The 23192-nt window shown below is 48.4% G+C and overlaps 1 protein-coding gene across 4 annotated transcripts in view; it reads left to right on the plus strand.

Annotated features, from left to right (window-relative positions):
* ZNF592 (zinc finger protein 592) overlaps positions 1–23192 on the plus strand; it is a 47724-nt gene that overhangs the window by 557 nt on the left and 23975 nt on the right. The window contains exons 1-3 of one of the 4 annotated variants that reach the window (XM_032836919.1): positions 218–401; positions 12148–12256; positions 16483–16566. The gene's annotated coding sequence lies outside the window, so the exon portion shown is untranslated. Of the gene's footprint in view, positions 1–217; positions 402–12147; positions 12257–16482; positions 16567–23192 lie in introns of those variants that run through there. The other 3 variants (XM_032836918.1, XM_032836921.1, XM_032836920.1) reach the window with 3 other exon arrangements.

The raw sequence follows: 23192 nt of genomic DNA on the forward strand, positions 1-23192 counted from the left end.
GCCCTGCAGCCGGGCGGACCCTGCGCGCCGCCCGAGGCGAGGCGGCAGCCACTTCCCCCGACCGCCGCCTGGCGGGCCCCTGCCGCCACCCCACCCCGCCTCCGGCCGACGGGCCGCCTGCCCCTGCCGCCGCCGCCGCGACCCGCCGCCGCCGCCCTCCCCGCGCGGGGCCGGCGGCCGCCCTCGGCCACAGCCCGCGGCCCCCCGCCCGGGCGCGGATAACGGTGCCGCTTCGCCCCGCCGGGGCGCCCTGTCAGCCCTTCCGTCCCCCGCCGCGCCGAGAGCTGGCGCCGTCCTGGGGCGGACACTTCGTGGGTCGACCCTCTTGGGCGCCCCTCGGTCCCTCCCCCCACCGCCGCCCAAGTTCTGAGCCAGGGGGAGGTTTCTTCGGGAGCAGACAGGTATTCCTGCTCCAGAGTTGGGGGTCTTCAGGGGGGGATCAGGCCTGCTGATCAGGGTGGAAATGCTCTCTCTGCAGGGGCTCTTCATGCCAACCTGGGAGTGTGTGTGTGTGTGTGTGTCGGGGGGAGGCTCAATGTGACCCGAGGGAGGACAGGGGAGCGTCTGCTGGACAGATGGCCTCCTGGCCTTGGATCAGCGTGTGTGAGGGGGAGGGGTCCATACGACCTTAGGTATGCCTGTTCCTGAGAACCCCAGGCTTATGGGAGCTGCTCAGGGATTTTTAACTTTCTGTTTCTTTGAGTAGGCCCGAGGGAGCATTAAAAGTCCTGGATTGGAATAAATCCACAGGCCCACCCAGGGAAGCATGTCTGGCACCCAGGACTGGCCTAGAATAGGACTGGCAGTAGGAGAATGGGACTTGGGGGTAAGATGGTATTTGGCTTAGGGTTGGCCCACCTGCCTTCAGCTCTCTGTTCATACAGGCCCTCTAGGGTGCATCTGTTGGTGTGTACAGTGTGGGTGAGCATACAGGATGTGGACACAGATGCCTGGCCTGGTGGGTGCTTGCTGGGATTTCATGGGTCTGTTTCCTCAAACTCACAGGTACATTGCACAGTGAAAGAGAGGAGGAAGCGTGGTGCTAGCACACATATTTTGACTGTTTTCCCAATGGTCATGGTTTTGAGTCACTCAGTAAATTTTTACTGAGCACTTACTATGTGCTGGGCACTGGATAAGGTGTTGGGAGGATGGTGGTAAACCAGAAGGACATGTTTTTGGCTTGAGCTGGTAGCCTAGTGGGAAAGCCCAATAATAAATAATCTGGAAATTTCGTTCCACACCGAATATTTGTCAACATATATGTGCCGGCGTTGTTTTAGATGCTGTGAAGAAAGCAAACAGGAATACCTGCCCTTGTTGAGCTTTCAGTCTGGTGTGTGTGTGGGAAGGAGCAGGAGGCTGGGAAAATAGATTGTGAAAAATGCAGCCTCTTCAAAGGGGCTGAATGCTAGGGAGAAACAGAAGACAGGGAAGGAGGATATGAGATACTGGGTGGGGGCTGAATTTACGTTCAAGTGGCCCAGGAAGGCTTTCTTGGAAGGTGTCTTGAATAAAACTTGGAAGGAGGCGGTAAACTGATCATTTCAAACTGGGCTGAGCTCGAGGAAGGAAAGAGGACCAGAATGCCGAGAGTGATGGGCCTTGGTTTGATCTGGGGGCTTTGGGAAGGCTTCCCCGAGGAAGTGACGTCTGGGCTGAGACCCGAAGGAGGGTTAAGAGTTAACCATGTGTGGAGCAGCACGGAGCTTGGTGAGTTGGAGGAAGTGAAAGAGGCCTGTGTGGCTGGGGGGCAGAGGGAGAGGGGAGGTAAGTCTGTAGAGAGGTGAGTTAGATCACAGGGGCCTTGGGACAGAATGGCTCCTTCCCCACCCCTCTCTCAACTTCGGTCTGTATCCCCAGTGAAATTAGGAACCTTTGAAGGGTTTCAAGTGATTGACATGATGACATTTACGTTTTAAAAGGTCTCTGGCCTCTGTGTGGGGAATGGACTTTGAGATAAGCAGGTAAGGTGAGGCTTTCTCCTTGAGTGGTCTAAATACTTGATCTGGTTTGAAAAGCCTCAGAGAGTCTGGGGGAGATCCTTTTCCTCAGAGTCTATTTTGTGCAGCTTTTAGGAAGGCAAAGGAAGACGAATTAGCATTTATGGAGTGCCTGCTAGATGGAAGAATCAATCTGAGAGACTTCTGCAAACATCATATTTAAGTTCATCCTCTCTGCAACTTAAGAGAAAGGGCTTGTCCTGCCCTTTTTACAGATACAAGCCCAGAGGGGATAGGGAACAAGCCCTGAGGGGATAGATGACTTACCCAAAACCACATTTGTAACATAATCTGGATTCAAACCCAGGTCTCCTGGATCCCAGAGCCCACTGGCTCTGGAACCAAACTACTAGAGTTTGCGTCTTGCTTTTGCCACTTGCTAACAGAATGACTTTGAGTTTAATTTCTTATGTGCCTCAGTTTCCTGTTTGGAAAGGCCTCAAGCTTTTCCCAGCTTAAATGTAGATCAAAGTACCTATCTCATAGGATTGGTAAATGCAGATAAAAGTACCTACCTCATAGGGCTGTTGTGCATATCAGATTAAACAAGCCACGTAGACGCAGCTCTTACCTCACATGTTAGTTGCTATTATTACATTTTTAAAACTCTCATGCTGTCTCTTAGCTATGATGTGGTCACATTGGATGAGATTAAATATATAGATTTAATTTAAAATTTTAATTTTAAAGATTAAATTTAAAATTTAGTTCTTGGATTCTGGGAGACTCTTTTTCCCCTCCCCTTTTCTCTAAATAATGCCAGTGTTCCATGTGATCAATCATTCAACATTGATCTCCCATTTCATTCTTGACACTGTGGTAGGACTTTTGGATACAAAGTGAGTTCCTTCCCTTCAGAACCTCAGGGTGTCCAGGGGAGGTCAGTTATGTAAACAAAAGAGCTACAATGTACTTAACAAGTTCTCTAATGCTCTCTAGTTAGAGAGCTCTTGGGAGCAGTAGGAACTAAATGCTTAGGGGGAGTAGGGAAGACTTTGGGGGCAGAAGTGGCTTTTGAATTGGGCTTTGGAGGAAGAATAGGAGTTTTACAGGCAAGTGAGACTGGGCAAAGGACAGTCTAGGTAGAGGGAGCTATGCGTGAAAGCATGGAGCCCTGAGAGGCTTGGTTGGTCTGGGCAGGAGGCTGGGAAGCTGAGTTGGAGCTGTGAAAGGCAAGTCAAGTTTGGATTTTATTCTACAAGCCACAGAGAGTATTAGATGAGTATTAGATGAGTATTTGATACATCAGATACACACCATAGTTGGTGCTGGAGTTAGGGAGTGGAGACAGATGTCATTCTGGAGGTGGCTTTATTTTCGCGGGATCACTGTGTTTCAGGATCTGGTTCTCAGTTTCATAGTCCTGAAATTCGGTTTTGTAGGGCACTCAGAGCTTATTGGATCCAGGCAGACTGACTCACTAACCAAACTTGGAAGATACTGATGCATAAACTTAGGGTATTAACTGGCCATGAGAAATGAAACTGCAGAATGACAGATGTTCTGTCCTCTGGCCATCCCCCACCCCTTCTGGCCAGGGCTGGGACATATTAACAAACGCTTGCTCCTCAATTCCTGTTTGTTTTTCTCAGGCCCGTGAAGATTCATCCTTTTTGTTAACACAATCTTGACTTAAGCTCCATACAGTGTGGGCAGCCACGATTATTAATTGGTAGAATGCATGATTCTGTACGGTGTGGGTTGGATCATATGTTTGTGACTCTTAAAGAGGAGGAATAACTTTTTAGAAACACAATACTGGAAAAGGGTGTTCCTCAGAATTGGTATCCAGACTCTAAGTGGTGTGGGTAGTCTTGTAGCTAAAGGGTGGTTGTGGACAGATGTATTGGAAATTGTTCTGGGAACAGAGGTCTGTGAACCCAGGGAGGGGGCGGGGAGCTTTTGGTTGCACTGGAAGGAGAGATTGGTTTAGAATTTTCGTTTTTCCTACACATCGGAGACAGAAAATAAAGTAGTAACTCCTCCCCTCTACTCAGCCTGGTCATGGTGAGCTTTCCTACTGGATAGGAATCCTCAAACTGGATTGGGGTTTGAGCCTCATCTTAACCTTCTTTCTGCTTCTGCAAAGCTGGGAAGGGTGGTGGATCTTCTAGCGTTTTGAATCTTTGTTTTTCTATAGTGAAAAATAAAATCCAAATAGACCAACCTAGATTGTGGACTAATTATTTTTCTTTTAAAACTCTAAAAAGAATTACACCAGAATATTCATGTAGAAAATGCAGGGAGCACAGATAGGTATACTGAGGAAATACAACTTATTGATGAGTCCTCTAACCCAGAGCTACCGTTAACATTTTAATATTTAGTGTTTGTATTAGATCTTTATCTCCAGCTCTATCTTTATATGTAACTTTGTTTTAACTTTTCTTTTCCATAAAAAATAGGAATACCTGAGTAGGAGAGAATTCTGAGTGCAGAGCAGTTGCGTGTACTTACAAGCTGTGTTCACTCCAGTGGTCTCCCTCTCCGTGTTGTAGGAGTGTAGCATTGTGATATCCATTAGCTAATTAATATTGAGAAATGTTTTAGGATCAGAGCGGTACTTCAGCCAACCACTTACTTTTATTTGAAGTGGGAAGCGTGTATTTGTTGAAATGACCTATCTGATCCTTTTTGTAACTCAAAAGTTAGTGAACACCTTTCCAGTTCGGTGTCACCCACAGAGTCATTCCTCAAACCTCTCAGCACTTCTGGGGTGTCCTCTGTTCACTGTGTGACTTTGGGTAAGTCCTTTACCTTCTCCATTTTAGATTCTGGAGGTGTTGGATCAAGAGGTAATGGTGCCCCGTTTCTGTCACTAACACCCTCCAGGAGATGAAAAGGCTGAGGATATCCATACTTGTGATTGATTGTGGAAAGACTGCCACAGTGTTGAGTGAAAAAACAGGAGTGTGTCCACTGAGCAGATTAAGTCCTGGCCTCCAGTCAGAGTGTATGTGTGTTTTTTGGGGGAGGGGAGCTGAGGGGGATCTGTATCACTTTGTTTTGTCTGTTGAGGAGAGCTGCACAATTATTGGGGAGCCCCCTAGAAAACTACTTTGGACAGATCAGAGGTGGCATTAAGGGTCTTGTGTAAAACTAAGTCTCCAGGATTATTCAGAGAATCGAGACCTACTACCCTCTAGGGTTAACTCAGAGTGGACCCCTCTTGTCTGCAGAACAGTTTGCTGGGAGACCTCCTTCCCGCTGAGCGGTGGGATTGGGTGGTTTTGGCTTTTGTTTACATGTTTGCCTGTCACTTGAATTTTCTCAAGGTTTGTGTATCATCTTTACAAAAACAAATAACCAGTTAGTCTGTTTTCATTTTGGAGATAAACTTGAATGCCCTAAGGCAAAAACTCAAACTGCCCAGAAATACGGCCCTACGGAAGAGTCCTGATGTCGGAGCCGGCCACCCTCCCTGGTCACTCAGGGGAGGATGCGAGTTAGACTGTACCTCTGACTGGGCCAGTCCCTGAATTTAGAGGTCCCGGGCTGCACCATCTGGGAGGGGTGATTAGAGTGTGACTTGGCTTCTACCTACATTTGGTAGGTGTTTTCTTTTAGAGTGCTTTTAGAGAAATCACTCCTTCGGGTGTGGTCGCCGGCCTTCACTCCCCCAGGAGACCACAGATTCAGTCTCCTGCTTGTCAACGTGGGGCATGCCAGAGGCCTTGGTGTTACGACCTGGGGGTCATGGGACTGTAAAGAGAGGGGTTCCTGTGCATAAGCCTCACATGCATTCCTAGGATTTCTCTCCTTCTGGGGGTTCGGCTCATTCTGGGTGTGAGATGGGAGGGGGGTGGCTCCTTCTTTCTCATTTTCATCCAGTCTTGGGGCAAAGGAACATCTTCCCCACACTGCCCTGGGCAAGCTGGCGTTGAACATGAGCCGGTGGAGTGGGCTCTGGTTTGCTGCCGGATACAGCATCCTACTCCTGTTCGCCGATTCAGCTCCTAACATTGAAGTTGTTCCTGAGCAAGCCAAAGGGCAGAGGGAGACCCAAGAGAGGGTTTGAAGACAGGTGTCCATTGTAACTGCAAGCCTCCCGGGGCTATTCTAGGGCCTGAAAACACATCTGAGGCAGAGTTTTGGCATTTTTAGAGGAGAAGGGGGCCCCAGGGTGGGCAGTGAGCAGCTGTTCAGATTCTTCTGGGGCTTGGCCCAGCCCAGGCTCTGCTGTGTATGGGCAAGGGCTGCGCTCTGCCTTCCCTTGCTGGACGGACTCCCCGGACCTGAGCTGGACTGGCTGAGGTTGTAAAAACTTCTTCACTGTCTGAGATGTCATTAGGCCTATAAATATTCAGGCCCTTAAAAATATTAGATGTGTGGTTAATTCTACCGTTATTCTTTTTTTTTTTTTTTTTTAAAGATTTTATTTATTTATTTGACAGACAGGGATCACAAGTAGGCAGAGAGGCAGGCAGAGAGAGGGGGGGATGCAGGCTCCCTGTGGAGCAGAGAGCCCGATGCGGGGCTCAATCCCAGGACTCTGGGATCATGACCTAAGCCGAAGGCAGAGGCTTTGACCCACTGAACCACCCAGGCGCCCCTCTACCGTTATTCTTAATTAGAATGTTTACTTGTATTTAAAATCCCATGGAGCCTTTTTGCAACGGGGCCATCATTGATCAGGAATCCACAGTTGCTTGTGAAAGGCCTAGCCTGGGCCCAACCCAGAGCTGGGTGCTCTGTGGAGCACAAAAGAATCCTGTGAGGTGAACTCTGCCCTCAAGGAGCCCCCCCCCACTGAAAGCAATTAGAGAACGATTTGCTTGCAGACCAGGGGTATCTTAAGGGGGCTTTTCTTGCTGAGGGTAGTGGTTACATTCACACGGGTCGCCCCTCTGAGATGGCTGGGGTTTCCTCTGGGGAACATTCTCTGATACCCAAAATGGATTGAATGGCTCTTTGGGAGGAGGGGAGGTGGCGGCAGTGATGTAATCTCATGGTTCATTTCTTCACTTGTCTCCCGGTGCCACTGTTTCTCCAAGCCCCTGAGCCCGTTAGGAGAAGGTAGCCAGTGACCCACAAAATATGAACCCAGTGCCTGTCATTCCACCATTCTAGCTCCGGTTCTCTGAGTCTAAGGCTTTTGCATTCCCACTTAGACTCCCCTTTTAAAATATTTACACCCCCTGGGAGAGGTCAGACTCTTAGCAGTTCATCACCAAATAGTAGCTTTAATTACCAGGAATTAATTAAGTCAACTGAGAGAATGACTGGGGCACAGACAGGCACTTGGGGGCAAGAGTATCCGAAGGGACACACTCCTGCAGGGCAGGAGAGAAGTGAGGGCAGCAGAAGAAACTTTGATGCCCATTAGTTGCTGCAGGCAGGTCCTGCGAACTCTGGGGTCACCTAGGGTGCAGCATGGGCACAGTCCTAGCACCGGCCCAGTGGGCTTTGAGGCAGAGGTGGAATTTGGGCTGACTCTTACAGGGTTGGCAAGACGGTCCCCCCCCTTCACTTAAAAAATAATATATGCTTACTTTGGAAAAGTTTGGAGCATTCAAGAAGAAAAATCCCTCCTAATTTTATAGCTCATGATAGATGGCTGAAGTGCATAGGCAGAGGGCAGTGACTCTTGGACAGTGTAAGTTCCGGTCCTCATGAAGCCTTCTGTCAAAGACCAAATGCCAGTCCTCACGGTAGCCCTCCTGCGTCCCGCCCCGTCTCCTCTGACTCCCTCTGCTCTGGTTTGGGTTCCTTGAGTGCACCAAGCACTCCTGCTTGCTCTCCCCTCTGCCTAAAACCTCTCTTCCCCATGTTCACATGGCTTGCTGTTGCACTTGCCTCAGAGTTGAAAGAGTAGTTACTCCCATTTCTGGTTGCAGTTGGGGAGCTCCCGTCGAGGAAAGCTCTATGACTTGTCCTGAATCTGCTTGTTTGTGACTGTGTGTCTCCATCCAGTGGAATGTCAGCACCCCCGGGGGCGGGGACCTGGCACATAGTAGGTGCTCAGTCATGATCCCTGAGTGAATGAATGCACGTGCCTGTGTAAGTGCAGGGTGTGTGTGCTGTGGCATTGGAGCGGGAAAGGGCAGTGTCTGGAAGCTGGAGCGGAAGGAATGGGTGTGGAGGGTGTGGAGAGCAGGGACGATCTTGGCAGGAATGGAGACTGGATACATGGTCCAGTGTGTTCTGGTCACTACAATCTTACCTCTTAGTGGCATGTTGAAGAGGAAGGCAATGATTGGTCTTCAAAGCAGGTGAAGACGCTCCCGTGGAAATGTAAAAGTAGTGGACTTGGTCTAGGTCTAGAGTATGGAGGTTCTTAAAAGCTTGGCTTGAGGAGCTGGGGTAGGTGATAGAAAACCACTTCAGGGTTTTGAGAAAAGTGAGTGACCTGATGAAAGCAGTGTTTGGGGAAGACTGGTCTCCAGGAGATACGCAGGGTGACCGTGGGAGAGAGACTGAGGCGGAGAGAGGAGAGGCAACAAGGATGTGGAACAGAGGACATCAGTGAAACGGGGTCGTGGCCGGATGCTCCCCATCTTCTGTGTGTCGGCCTTGACAGAGGCTTCCGGCACTCCCAACTGGGTAGAGCTCAAGTATTGTCTGTGGCTTCCAGTGAGATTTGGAGGCAGGTGGGGTGTGAGTAGGAGGAAGGGGAAAGGAAGAGTCCTCCTTAGGTGTATCAGGTTGGTGGGTCTGGGGTAAGCACACAGTCGTATCCTGCACGGGGCCTGTGCTCGCAGACTGTAACCCAGGATTGGAGCCTTTCTCTTCTTTCTGGTCTGCGAAAATTGTTCCCTGTCTGAAGGTAGCTGTCAGTGCTCTTAGGTTTTCTTTTGAACCTATACACTTACCAGGACTGTTATCTGAAATCCATTTTGTTCGATTGCCTTCTTTCAACTTCATTTTTTGTCTCCATAGTTTTATCTATTTCTCAAAACAAATTGTCTTTGACTCACAAACCCATTTGGATTGGGTTAATTGACTGGAAATACTTATTTCTAAATGGTTTCTGTTTCATTAGGCTTCTAGCCTGTTTTTAAAGAGGCTTTCGCCAAGATGAGATCAGTGGAGCAGTGATTTGGCTATAATCAACTTCTTCCCTGTGATCTTTTGGTGTAAGCTATGTGTTGAGATTGGTGTTTCTGATGCATTCAGTCCTAGAATAAGTATTTGAGTGCTTGCTGTGTGCCAGGCACTGTTTTAGGCACTGGGATTATAACAGGAAATAAATAAAAATCTTACCTTCAGGGAACTCATTCTAGTGTGTGTAGGCTTATAGATAACAAGCAAAATATAAAGTATGATGGAGAAAAATAAAGCAGGGATGGAGGTTAGGGAGGTTTGGTGGGGAGGCAGATTTTCTCTTGTAAATATGGAAATCAGGGAAGTATCACTGATAAAAAGACATTTACACAGAGATCTGCAGGAGGGAGCCCTGCAGATACCTGAGGGAGGAGCCATCAGGGTGGAGAGAAAAGCCAGGAGACAAAGTCCTTGAATCCGGAGAAAGCTTGAGGAGTTTTGGGAATAGCAAGGAGGTCAGTGTGGCTGGGGCTGGAGTGAGATGGAGCAAGTACCCGAGAGGAGGCCTGAGTGGTCCTACGGGCTTATAAGTCCTGATGGGGAACCTGAATGAGAGGGGAAGCCCCCAGTAGCTCCACCTCCTTCCTGGAAGTGTTGCCTTGGTTGCCTGCCATGCGGAGGGGCTTATGCAGTGGCTCTTGGGTGAGTGGGCATGGGAGTCTGAATCATCTGGGAGCCTCTCTTGGGCCAGCTGCTTGGGTCATCCTGGCTTCCAGGGCCACCTGGAGCACTGGTGCCATTTCTGGGGCTCATTCTGTGCCAATGCCATTGTTCCATAGCCACCAGGTAACTATCACAGCTTCGGATGCCCGGGTTCACCCAATGCTTTGCATTCAGTTTTCAGGGAGGTCCAGAAGTCTGCCTTGCAGACTTTTGGGGTTAGCAAGCTTTTGGGGTGATTTTTGAGGCCAGTGCTCCCTGGACCACACTTTGGTCTATAGACCGTGATTCTCAGCCCCAGAATTATCCATCACCTGTGGTGGTTTTAAAGAATGCCTGGCCCCATCCCTAAAGATGCTGATTTAATTGGTCTGAGTTGGGGTTAGGCATTAGTCTTGCTCCCGACCTCTTCCTAATGTACATCCAGGGCTAGAATCACTCGTCTGAGGATTAAGTAAGCCTCGTACCTGGTACTTGATGGGGGTGTTTGAATGGGTAACTGTGAGTAAGGGACTTCGTTCCGCCCCTCTGGGAAGGCTAAGGCAGGGCCGGTCACCTTGCCAGGGATAACAGGCATCTTTAGCAGTGATGCTTACGTGCTTTATCTCATTTGACCGCCTCACTTCTCTGGGGCTCCGCTTCCTTGTTCATAGAGTCAGTGCCTTAAAAATGGTTTCCTGGAGTCTCTTTGGCTCTGACCGTTCTTAATCTTTCTGGGGTTGGAAGAACCTCTAAATCAGAACAGCATTCTAGGATACTGTTTACTGATGTTGTGTCTTGGAACACTCTAAGGTGCATCATAATTATGGCAAGGGCTTGTAGCAAATGTCTCAATGGTAAATTGAAGGAAGATGTGTTCCATCACCCTGGGAAGAGGAGGGTACTGGAAAACTGAAATGTGTGCCATTGGACCCCGGTTCACAGCTCCTAATGGAACCCCTACCTTGGTCCGTGGAGGCAGGTGGGAGCCTGGGAGTTCTTCTTGGCTCGCCCACTCACTGGGGTGAGTTCCTTGCAAAGTGGAAATCGTGTTTTATAAACTGTGAAGCTTCTATAAATCCAGCAAGAAGCAGGCAGCCTGGGTCAGCAACGCCTGATACTCAGGCAGGCCGGCCCCTCTCTGCCCCCAAGCCATATGACTGGGGACTGGAGGCAGTTCGAATAACCTGATGGAATCCAGTGGCCGTGGGAGCTAAGGTTAACCGGGAATAAATAACCAGGCCCATTCTGGAGTGCCTCAGAACTAACTCACCTCGGAGACGTGAAACACCCCTCTGCCTGGCACCCGGGTCTCTGATTTTTGTCCTTGCTGGGACGGCACAGTGTCTGCTTCTTAGTTTGTGTTTTGAAATGTGATGGTCCAGTAAGAAGAAGAAAAGGTTTAGGGGAAGAAAGTTTTTCTGTTTCTCTTCGGTAGAGTTGGTATAGTGAGTCTCCTTCCCTTCCCTTTAAAATTTTTCCACTCATACTGTCTCTGTCTGTATTTCAAATCCAAACTAAATGCTGGTCTCACAAAGTTGAGACAAAAATGAAGTCAAATGAGGAAATGCCAAATTAGAGTGAGCGTGAGCAGAATTTGAAATGCGACTTTTCATTCCATCATTTGTGGGCACACAGACCTGATGGGCCATTAACCAGTTTCTCCACATTGGCCAGTTCAACCCGTATCTCGGGGCGCTGTGACCAAGCGTGAGAAGTTTTCCAAAGTTCTGGAGGCGATGCTGGTGCTCAACTACGGTGAAGATCACCTAGTTTTAAAAAACGGCTCTGCCAGCTTCTCTGTATCTTCTCTCATTCTTATCCCCTGGCTCAGTGTTTGTCTGTTTCCCTTCCCCCCTCCTGTGACTTTCCCCAGCTTGCCTGGCCCTCTGCTTCCTCTGCTTCAGCCAGCCTCCTGAGCTGTGTGGAGGGGGTAACCTTGCCTTCCCCCTGTGCACGCTTCTGACCAGCCCGACATTTAGGCATCTGGCAGTCTGCTGGGGCACTCTGGAACACTAGGAGGTAAAGCCTGCTGGCCCCTGAGGTTGGTGGCATAATGCTGAACAGGTGTGTGTGCTATGTGGAAGGCAGTGTTGTAAGAACTTCACAAATATTAATTAAAAATTAATATTCACAAATTTTAACACGAATATTGAATCCCTACAACAGCCCCATTTTACAGACGGGGAAAATGACACGGAGGTGAAGAAACCACCACAAGGTTGAATGGCCTGCGAGTCCCGAAGCTGGACTCGAAGCCGCGGAGCCTGTGCCCTGAACCACCACACCGTGACGGGGAGGGGGAGACGCTCTGCGGCCTTGAATCTGGGGCTTTGAATTTATGTTTGGAGATTTTCTCAGGGTCCGACATACACTTTTATTTCTGGGATTATTACCTTAACTTACATAGACATTACCTTCAGGCCTATTAAAAAATGTTTTATTTTTCTTCTTTCCTTAGGTGGTGGTTGGAAACTAGACCATGTGCCTAGGTAGATGTTATTCCTTTCTCTATAGCTCTCCATCCCCAGCAACGCTCACCACGCCCTTGTTTTGAGAACCTCTCTGAGGTATGATGTCTAGGCTGACCTGAGCTGGCCTTGAAGAGACACAAGTGATGTCTTTATGTTCCTTGGTGCCTTTTTTTTTTTTTTTTAATTGTGGCAAAGCATACATAACAAAATTGACCATTAACCATTTTTAAGGTACTGTTGAGTGGTGTTAAGTACATGCACTGTTGTACAACCATTACCGCCATCCAGGATCTTTTCATCACCCCAGACTGAAACTCTGTACCCATCAAACACTAACTCCCTGTCCTTTTTCCCCCTTAGCCCCTGGTAACCACTGTTATGCTTTCTGTCTCTATGCACGTGACCGCCCCAGGAACCTGGATTCCTAGGTGGGATCATAAGTATTTGTCCTTTTCCACGTGGCGGATTTCACTCAGGGATGTCCTCGAGGCTCATCCATGCTGTAGTGTATCTTGGACCTTTGTGTCTTTTTGAGGCCAAATAATATTCTGTTGTTTATTTATATCACATTTTGTTTATCCATTCATCTGTTGATGGGCACTTGGGTTGCTTTCATCTTTTGGGTGTTGTGTATAATGCTGCTATGAACACGTGTGTAGGAAGTACTCTTTGAGACCCTGCTTTTAGTTCTTTTGGGTATGTCCCCAGAAGTGGAATTGCTAGATCAGACAGTGGCTCTGGGTTTAGTTTTCACTAGGAATTGGTGTACTGTTTTCCTTAGTGGGTGCACCAGGTTATGTTCCTACCAGCAGCCCAGGATTCTGATTTCTCCATGTCTTCACCAGCACTTGTTATTTTCTGGAATTTGGGTGGTTGCGTTGTGTAATAGCTATCCTAATGGGTGTGAACTTGGTGGTTATCTGGTTGGACTCACAGAGTCCACTATCCAAGGATCTGGTCCTAAAAGAGCGGAAATACACACATGTAGAGAAAATGATGGGCTAGACCTCCGTGTACGCCTCCCCCACATCCAATAGTTATTAACTTGTGGCTAATCTTGTTTCGTTTAGGAACACCCTCCTTGATCTCTTCCTTCTGCTCTGTGTCATTTTGAGGCAAATACCAGACATCACATCATTTTATTATTTATTTTTAAAGACTATTTATTAATTTGAGAAAGGGAGAGTGAGTGCAAGTGGGAGAGGGACAGAGGGAGAGAATCTCAAGCAGACGCCAGGCTGATGTGGAGCCCAGCACCGGACTCGATCCCATGACCCTGGGATCATAACCTGAGCCCAAACCAGGAGTCGGGGCGTTTAACCAACTGGGCCACCCAATCACCCCAATATCATTTTATCTGTAGATATTTCACTTTATGTCTGAAAAAGAGAAGGAATTTTAATATTCCATTTGTCTGATGGTAGAAGGGCACATAGGCGTGTTTCTTTAGTTCCCTTATTCCCTGTCCTTCCCTTGGGCACACATGCGGACACCTGGATGTTACATCTGTTGCCCTACCCTGTGGTTGGTGAGAAGCTTGCTTTCCTAAAGAAGGCTGGCTGCCCTTAGGTCTGAGGCGCTGTGGTGAAAGAGCCCACCCAGTCTCCATTGAGAGGGGAGAGAGAAGAGGGAGGAAGAAGGGATGAGGAAGAACGTGTGTATGTGAGAAAGAGAGTGATGGAGGGGAACCACAGCATACCCTAAGAATATTAGCATGTTCCTTCTCCCTGTCCTCTCCCCACAACCCCTCGCCTCCAGAAAACCGTTTGATTTTGGAATCTTTGGGACTGTAGTTTGCCCATGGTAGATGAGACCGGTGACACACACACAGCCACCAAACACATGGGTACCGGAGATGAGGAAAAAGTAATCCTGTGGAATGGCTACTTTTTCTTTTCTGGGGCCCTTTTGTTCAGGGAGTGGGGGCTTGGTTCCCAGCAGGTCTGAGGCTACAGGTTTTTGCTTCTGTTTGGGTGTCCCTACTACCAGGAGATGATGCTTTTACAAAACTCTGCGGGAGGGACTCTCGGAGGGTGCTGTGTGGACAAAGGGGAGTCCTCTCCTTTCCTCTTAGTCTCTGGGTTCTGTCCCTTTCTAACAAAGTGCAGTGCCCATGTGAGTGCTAAGATCTGTTTCTAAGCAAGGAAAGGGAAAGGGGGTGAAGGTTACAGAGTATCAGTTTTTGTCTCGGTTCTCAGCTCTGTTTAAACTTTGTTGCCTATAACTGGTTTCCCAGTGTATCATCTCAGTCAGCTCACCAGTGCTACCTAACCCCAACTCCCTCCTCTTTTATCCCCTCTTCTTTTTATCTTTAGAAATAACAGCTTTATTGAGATAAAATTCGTTTGCCATGCAATTCACCCATTTAAGCACACAATTCAGTGGTTTGTAGTATATTCAGAGCCCTGTTCCCTTTTCTTAAGACTGAAGACTGCCCTGTGCCCTGCCCTTCCCTCTTGGTCTCAGAGGGAGCCTGCCCTCTCTGCTAGCGTCAACACGGATCCCATCTGCAAGACGGATGAGCTTATCATAGGGACGTTGGCCAGTGGTCACTTTCCAGAGGTTCAGTATTGAACCTAGCCCTGAAGGAGCCCAGGACACACAGACAAGTGCTACTTTGAGGAGACCCCTTCCCACTGGCAAACCCCCATCACAACTCAGGGTCTCTGTGCTTATAAAAAGTGAAACACAAATTATGCTGCAAACTTGCCACCTGCTTGACTATGAATAAACCTGTGTGGGAACCTGTGACTACCCTTGAGCAGTCTTAGCTCCGGGCAGGTGAGCCTGTCAACTCATCCTCCTTTCTAGTGGTGGAATACCTTTCTGTAAACACAGCGGAGCTTACACAGAGACAGTGGAGACGAGCAGTTATAGAACACGTCAGGGGGCAGGAAGGGCTTCGAAGAGAAGGCCAGGAAAGGACTGGGACTGATGGCAAGCGTGGGGAATGGCACGTACACCGGTCATGGAAGGCTCCCGACGGAGGGACAATTGAGTAAAGACCTGGTGGCAATGATGAGGGAGGCCCTGGAGATCTGAGGGGAAGGACGTTCTGAGCAGAGGGAACAGTAGCCCCAAAGGCTCTGAGCAGGGCCGTGCTTGAGGAACAAGGTGGAGGCCTGTGCCTGCCCGGAGCCGCCTGGGTGACAGAGAGAGGCGTGGAAGATGGAGGCCGCGGAGGCCGCCCTGCACGAAGGCTGGAGTTCACCCTGCGGGAGATGGGCCAGCGTTCCAGGAGAGGAGGAGTGTGATCTGCTGGGTGTGTTAGGAGCCGCGCTCTGGCTGCCGTGTTGAGAGTGAGCCGTAAAGGCAAGGAGGGCAGGCTTTCGCGGGACCCTGGGAGAGAGATGATGCTGGTTGGAGGCAGTAGGAAATGGTTGCATTCGGAGGAGTTTTGGAGGAGCACTTGATGGGATTTGCTCTTGGACTGGAATCAGGGTATGAAGGCAAGAGAGCGCCTGAGGAGGCCGGATCTGACCTAAGTGACTAGAAGGACAGAGTGGTCACCTGCCGTAGGGAGAAATTGAGAGTTAGGCTCGGATGGACTACGTTTGAGCTGCCTGTCCGTGTAGAAACCCGAATGTAGAATTGAGGGGATACCAGTTCAGAAATAGGGGGTACCTATAGTAGGGCTTATGAAGTAGCAGAAGAGAGAATATTTTACTGAAGTTACTGTAGCAAAAGTCAAAATTATGCCCTGAGAGGAGTAAGGGAATCAAAAGGGAGCACAAAGGAGTCCACCGAGGACACCACAGCCAGAGAGAGTCACTCTCCCTTCCTTTCCTGGAAGCCAGTGCCCTGATGAGCCTTCCGTGGCACCCCCAATGTGAGGCTGCTGAGTGTTTGCAGTGGGTCGTGTGCGGGGCCCTCGGGAGCAGAGGCTGGGCCTTCCCTTCGTGTCCTCAGTGCCAGGCGTGTCTTGGCATCTGGTGAAGCTGCCAAGATAGATGAGCTCAGCACCCACCTACCTATCCTCCTCCCTCCCTCTCTCCTTCTCTTTCTTCCTTCCCTCAATATTTTTTTCCTAAAATTTTATTTTTAAGTAATCCCTACACCGAACGTGGGCTCGAACTCACAATGCTGAGATCAAGAGTCACACGCTCCACCAACTGAGCCAGGTGCCCCGACCCTCTCCTTTCCAAGCTCAGGTTCTCCCGGTGTAAAATGAAGAGGGTGGACTAGGCCAGTATACCAGAATCACCGGGGAGGCTCTTAAAAAAAAATGCAGGGATCCATCCCAGACTGGTCAAATCTCGATTCCCGAGTAGGAGCTTGGGGTTCTGTGTTTGAAAGTCACCCCCTGTGTTGTTCTTTTGCAGTCAGTCCAGGAGCAGTCTGCAGACGTGGATTTGGAAGCCACTGGACCAGATCATTTCTGAGGTCCCCTTCAGCTCTGACATCCTGTGAGTCTTGTTAGAATGTTTGCAATATAATTCTCTTCCTGGGAAGTGGGATTTTTGCTTGGGGTGGAAGGGCCTGGAAGGGCCTGGAAGGGGAGAGGAGAAGCTGCCTCTGGGGGCAAAGTGTACCTTGGGCAGGACAAACAGGGGCAGGTGTGCCAGCTGGGGTTTGGGGAGGCATTGAAGAACGGTCCTGGGAGGGACCGCTGGGGAGGGGTCTGTGAGTAGTGACAGCTTACTTGCCCCTGGGAACCACATGTGTTAGGTCTCAGAAATAGAGGTAAAGGACGGGACCCCAACTTTGGAGAGGCTTTATAGGCTGATGAGAAAACTCAGGATCCCATCTCGCTGTGGGAATCGCTGCTACAGCAGAAGGCAGGGGAGGAGGAGGAGGGCAGGGGACTGGTGTCTCGGCATTCAGAGAAGGCATGTGGAGAAAGGGGCCCTGGAGCGGAAGCTTAGGGCAGAGGAGGTGTTCTCAGGCAGGTCTGTGTTGGGGGCCGGTGGGGTGGGGTGTCGGGTGTTCTGGAGTCAGGAGGAACAGCCCAGGCCCTGACACAGAGGCGGTCTGTGAGAACTGCCCGTGAATGAAAGGCACCCTGGGAAGTCACTGGGGAGGTGGGCAGAGACCAGATGGGAACGGGCTCTCCACGCTGGCTGGAGACATGGAGCTGTCTCCCGGAGGGACGGGCATCTTGAGGAGGACGTCTCTGTGATCAGATGCATGTGTTACCGTAACCACCGCGGCAGAGTGTGCGTTGGAGGGGGCTGAGACCAGATGGAGGAGAAGACAAGCGAAAAGCTTTGCTGTTTTGCCGGGTCCATCGTCGAACGGGGCACTTGCTTTCTTGTACTGCTGAGTACTCTTTGGGCTGCCCTTTGCTGACGATTAGAGTACCAGATGCCTCGTGAAATGAAGCACCGGCTGCTGACTGACTCAGAGCGCCCATGCCTGGGGCCCCTGAGACGCACAGGCAGGCCTCCAGTGTGTACTCAGGGGGGCAGGGCCAGGTGTATGGAAGAGGGTCTGCTTGTCCACTTCAGGAGTTAAATTTTACATAGAAATTCATAGTTTTAGGTTAATTTGCCCAGCCATTGTAGCCTGGCCTGTTCAAGGGCTCAGAGATCCTTCAAGTTAGTTTAATTTTCTTGATAAACCGCAGCCTGCCCACGAGCTTCTCATAGGTAATTGCTGACAGCGTCAGGGCAAAGCCGTTCTGGGGCTTCACCGTTTCTTACTCTTTTTGCTCTCCCGTTCCTGGCCTGGGGCTTCGTTCTGGTCTTTTCCCTGTCATCTGATTTCACGGAGCTCCCTTCTCTACCACCCATGAGCTCGATGCCTTTCTCTCACCATTGTTCAGCCAGAGTCCAGCTAAAGCTCCTGTGAAGATGGGCGGCAGCAGCTCGCTCTCACGCTGGCTCCCTTGTTCTGTCTTTCCCCTTACCTAGCTTCCACTCCTGGGACAGAAGTTTGCCCCAGCTGGCCACCAGCTCAGGCATTTGCTTCCACTCTCAGCTTCTGCTAAGTAAGTGTGAGATTTCACTCACTTGCTTTGTGCATCAGACAGCTTGACTTACTCTTTGCTGTGTTTTCCCTGGACTGCTTCTTTTTTTCTTTTTTTTTTTTAAGATTTTATTTATTTATTTGACAGAGAGAGATCACAAGTAGGCAGAGAGGCAGGCAGAGAGAGAGAGGGAAGCAGGCGCCCCGCCGAGCAAAGAGCCCGATGTGGGGCTCGATCCCAGGATCCAGAGATCATGACCTGAGCTGAAGGCAGAGGCTTAACCCACTGAGCCACCCAGGTGCCCCTGGACTGCTCCTTCTGAAAGAGAAAGCGGAGGATAACTTCCACTTAAGCCCTTTGTAAACCCTTAACTTTTATAACAATAATTGAGCACGTATCGTTGAGTGAACAGATTATATCAACACGTGAGCTGTATTCAGTCACGTGAGGGAGCAGGGTAAAGAGTTTACTCACAGGTTATAAATATACACACACCCATCGTGCTAGTCCTTATCCAGCAAGCAATGGCAAATTTGAGGAAAGTCAGTTTTGTGGTTTCCAGTCCAGTGTTCCTTGAATCTTGTTGTCTTTAACTTTCATTGTATAAATCTGTCACATGTTGTTTGCTTCTTTGTCTTATTAAACAATATACTGAATAGAGATCAGATTTTTCTTAATGTTTTCAGAGTGCCTCTGCCCCCTTGATGTCCTGTTTCTGAGCTTTTATTAATCTACCATTACCGAACTTAATATTGTTAAGGGAAACAGATGACCAAGTTTAATGTTACTTGAAATTCAAAGGCTTCAATGCTGAGGGAAAGGAAGCTCATAGGTTTAGTGACAATTCTTGTTCTTAGTTGCTCAGGGCCTTTTTTTTTTTTTTTTTTTAATTTCTGGATTCAAATAAGTGTGCATGTTACTACATTTATATATTTTGCCTATAACAACGTCAGTGTATTTTCTTTTCATTTTGTTTCTTTTTTTTTTTTCAAGATTTTATTTGAGAGAGAGAGAGAAAGAGAAAGAGCATGAGCAGGGAAGGGGGTGGAGGGTGGGGGAGAAGCAGGCTCCTCTCTGAGCAGGGATCCAGGATGCCAGCTCAATCCCAGGACCCCCAGATCATGACCTGAGCCGAAGGCAGAGGCTTCACCGACTCACCTCCCACTGCAGATGCCTGTTCAGTGTATTTTCTGACGAACGAGTAAAGTTATGTCTTATTTGTGTACATCTTTTATTTCCGACTTCAGAATGCTTCCCTTTCCTCTCTACTATTTTAGGTGTGTGTTGTGATGAACACATGTATGTGTCAGTTATCCTCTCCCTCTCCCCTAAACCTTCATCTCTCCAGAATAGAAGAGTTCTAATTTTTAAGCTCTTATTAAAAAGCTCTCCCATCTACTTTATAACTTCAGGCTTATCTCTTAGGACCTCTCCTACGCTGCTGTGTCTTCTTAAGGTGCATAGAACCAGCACTGAGCAGACCACGGCTGTGGACCCTGGTGGTTTTGAGTAAGGGCAGGATCACAGGTTGTGTTTCGTTTCCAGTATTCTTTCTGATCATGGGCTTTTTGGGATGAAACATGCAACATTGGCTGCAACGGTGGCCAAGCCTCTTTATTGAACAGCGTCGCTGAGAACCCGTTATTCTAAAAGTGTCATTAGGATCACTTTTCCCTAAACGTCCCTTCACTTTGGCTTCACTGATGCCCCTTTACCATACTTTCACCCACTCGTGCAGCCTCCTGAGAACTCACTGTGTTTTAATTTCGCATTTTGACATCTGCAACAGTTTCAAGACCATTTGCAGTCTTGAAGGTTTCACTTTATTGCTTGATGGTATAGTTATAGATGGAGAACGCAGTGGTCATACCTCAGGAAGCTCACAGCCTAGTACTCTGCCAGATCATTGGTTCCCAAAGCCTATTGGACACGAGACCTCCTTTTTAAATTAATTTTTTTCATAGGCCCTCGTTCAGTAATGGTATGTATGTACGCATGTGTGTATGCAACACATACATGTGTATGTATTTATTATGTGTTACATACGTATATCTTAACCCACTGAGCCACCCCGGCACCCCAGTAGTGCTGGTTTTTGTTTCTGTTTTGTTTTGTTTTGTTTTTTTGAGAGGGTGGTGGAGGGTCAGAGGGAGAAGGAGAAAGAGAATCCCAAGCACGCTTCTTGCCCCGCTGGCAGCCCAATGCGGGGCTTGATCCCACAACCCTGAGATCAAGACCCTAGCCAAAATTAAGAACCGGATGCTCAACTGAGTGAGCCACCCAGGTGTCCCAATAGTGGTGTTTTTAACAGCTGGTCCCTGGGACCACATGTATGGATATAGCTGGGTCCCCTTATGGGTGGGGGAGCTACCGTTCTAGGTAACTTAAGGAAGTATTAAGCTCGAGTCCAGAACTGGTCCGTGGGTTTAAAACTCCACTGTTCATGGTGCTCTATAAATGACAATCACAGTCTCACACACACACACACACACAACATATATTCACCCAAGTTGTATGGAATTCAGTTTTTTTTAAATTGTTTTTTTGTGAAATTCTGACATTTAGATTCTGTGGAGAGTCTGCCTGCTTGTTCTGCCGTAGTCCTCTTGTTCCTGCCCCCTCAGAGAACTCTAGTCAGGCCTGATGAGAGCCTCTCGGAATTAAGGTGTTCCCTCTCCCTCATCTGTTGACATGTTTACTTAAGTGTTGGACAACATTTCTTGGGCAAGTAGACGATCCTGTAATAAACAATAGGGATGGATCTATCGATCTGCCAATCTATTTTCAGTGTCCCCATCTCCCCACAGGGAAGCTCCTCAGGGGAGGGCACAGTGCCACCTGTCAGCCCTGGTGCTGCTCTCCGCTTCCTTGGGGCGACATACGTGGTAGCAAGGGTCACCCGAGTAACAGGGACCAGGAGGCGGGGGCCTGCCTTGCCTGGTGACAAGGCACCCCCAGCTCACTTGCTGGGCTCACTGTGCCTGGACCTTGTCTGCTCTGGTGCTTCCAGGACCGGCTTTCTAGGCTGGTCTTCGTGGACACGGGGTAGAGGCCAGACCCAGGCTCTGGTCCCGGATGCTGTCCCTGGCAAAATGGGCAGCACCGTGTGAGGTTTGTTCTTTCCAGTCCGCAGCAGGTCACAGTCACATGCTGGAGCTTTGTACCTGGACCCCACGTCGGAAGTCAGTTACCGGATGTCAGTTACGTTAGCGCCCTGGTTTTCCAGCCCGCGGTCCCCTGCTGAGGCACACTGGGTGTGCTTTCTGAATCTTATGTTAGTGATGTTTGCAGTCCTCCATAAAAAGCTTCTCAAATGTTTTTGGCCTTCCTAATTCCTTCTTCTTTTTGTCTATTAAAGATATAATTTAATAAAATTACATAAGCAGTACAACTTGAAATAGTTTGATAGTTTGAAAATGCAGATAAAAGAAAGAAAATAATCTCACCTGTTGAGATACTTCTAAGATTTTAGAGTGTTCCTCTAACCCTTTTCATAAACGCAGTATGTAATGAAAATCTTTTGTTTTTTTTAATTTGTTTGCTTTTAATTTAATTTTTTTTCAGTGTTCCAAAATTCATTGTTTATGTACAACTAGTGCTCCATGCAATATGTGCCCTCCTTAGTACCCACCACCAGGCTCACCCATCCCCTTACTGCCCCCCTAAAAATCTTTTGTTTTATTTTTTATTTTTATTTATTTATTTATTTATTTTTAAAGATTTTATTTATTTACTTGACAGAGATCACAAGTAGGCAGAGAGAGAGAGAGAGGGGAAGCAGGATCCCCGCTGAGCAGAGAGCCTGATGTGGGGCTCGATCCCAGGACCCTGAGATCATGACCTGAGCCGAAGGCAGAGGCTTAACCCACTGAGCCACCCAGGCGCCCCAAATCTTTTGTTTTAAATAGACTTGTACTGTATGTGCACTACAGTATCCTCCCACCCGACTTTGTATCAGGAGCATAGCTATAAATCTTGTGCTATAATGATGTCTAGTATTTAATTGTGTTAACATACTATAATTTATTGAACCAATTCTCTCTTGTTGGAACTTTGGTTGTGGCTCAATTTTTGTTATGAAATTGTTTCGTTATAAATGATTCTGCAGTGATTCTTTGTCATGTGAGTCTTTATTTCCTTGGGATAAATTTCTGGAAATGGCATTGTTGGGCCTTATGTATGCATTGCTAAATTGCTCTTAAGACAGGGTTTATCGGGCACCTAGGTGGCTCAGTGGGTTAAGCCTCTGCCTTCAGCTCAGGTCATGATCTCAGGGTCCTGGGATCGAGCCCCATATCAGGTTCTCTGCTCAGCGGGGAGCCTGCTTCCCTTCCTCTCTCTCTGCCTGCTTCTCTGCCTACTTGTGATCTCTGTCTGTCAAATAAATAAAATCTTTAAAAAAAAACCTTTAAATCTTTAAAAATCTTAAAAAAAAAAGAGAGAGACAGGGTTTATCAATTTATACCGTCTTTAGAATGCTTACTTAGCAGGGGTGCCCGGCTGGCTCAGTCAGTTACGCATCTGACTCTTGATCTCAGCTCAGGTCTTGATCTGAGAGTTGTGAGTTTGAGCCCTGCCTTGGACTCCATGCATGGAACCTACTTAAAAAGAAAGAGAGAGAGAGAGAGAGAGAGAGAGAGAGAGAAAGAAAGAAAAAAAGAAAGAAAGAAAAAGAAAATGCTTACTTTGCCACATCTGTGCCAATCCCAGGAATTATTATTAGTTTTAAAATATTTATTTATTTCAGAGAGAGCATGAGAGACTGAGAGAAGCAAGTGTGTGAGCACAAGCAGGGGGAGCGGCAGGCAGAGGGAGAGGGAGACTCTGCTGAGCAGGGAGCCTGATGTGGGGCACGATCCCAGGACCAGGTGCCCCCAGGAATTATTTTTTGAAAACCTTGGTCATTTTAGTAAGCCCCAAATGGCTTCTCATTATTATTATTTTTTATTTTTTTAAAGACTTTATTTATTTATTTGACAGAGAGAGACACATGAGAGAGGGAACACAAGCAGGGGGAGTGGGAGAGGGAGAAGCAGGCTTCTCGCTGAGCAGGGAACCGGATGCGGGGCTCGATCCCAGGACCCCGTGATCATGACCTGAGCCAAAGGCAGATGCTTAACAACT

This window comes from Lontra canadensis, unplaced genomic scaffold, assembly GCF_010015895.1.
Source record: "Lontra canadensis isolate GAN:19392208 unplaced genomic scaffold, GSC_riverotter_1.0 scaffold94, whole genome shotgun sequence".
In the NCBI taxonomy this organism is placed as follows: Eukaryota; Metazoa; Chordata; class Mammalia; order Carnivora; family Mustelidae; genus Lontra; species Lontra canadensis.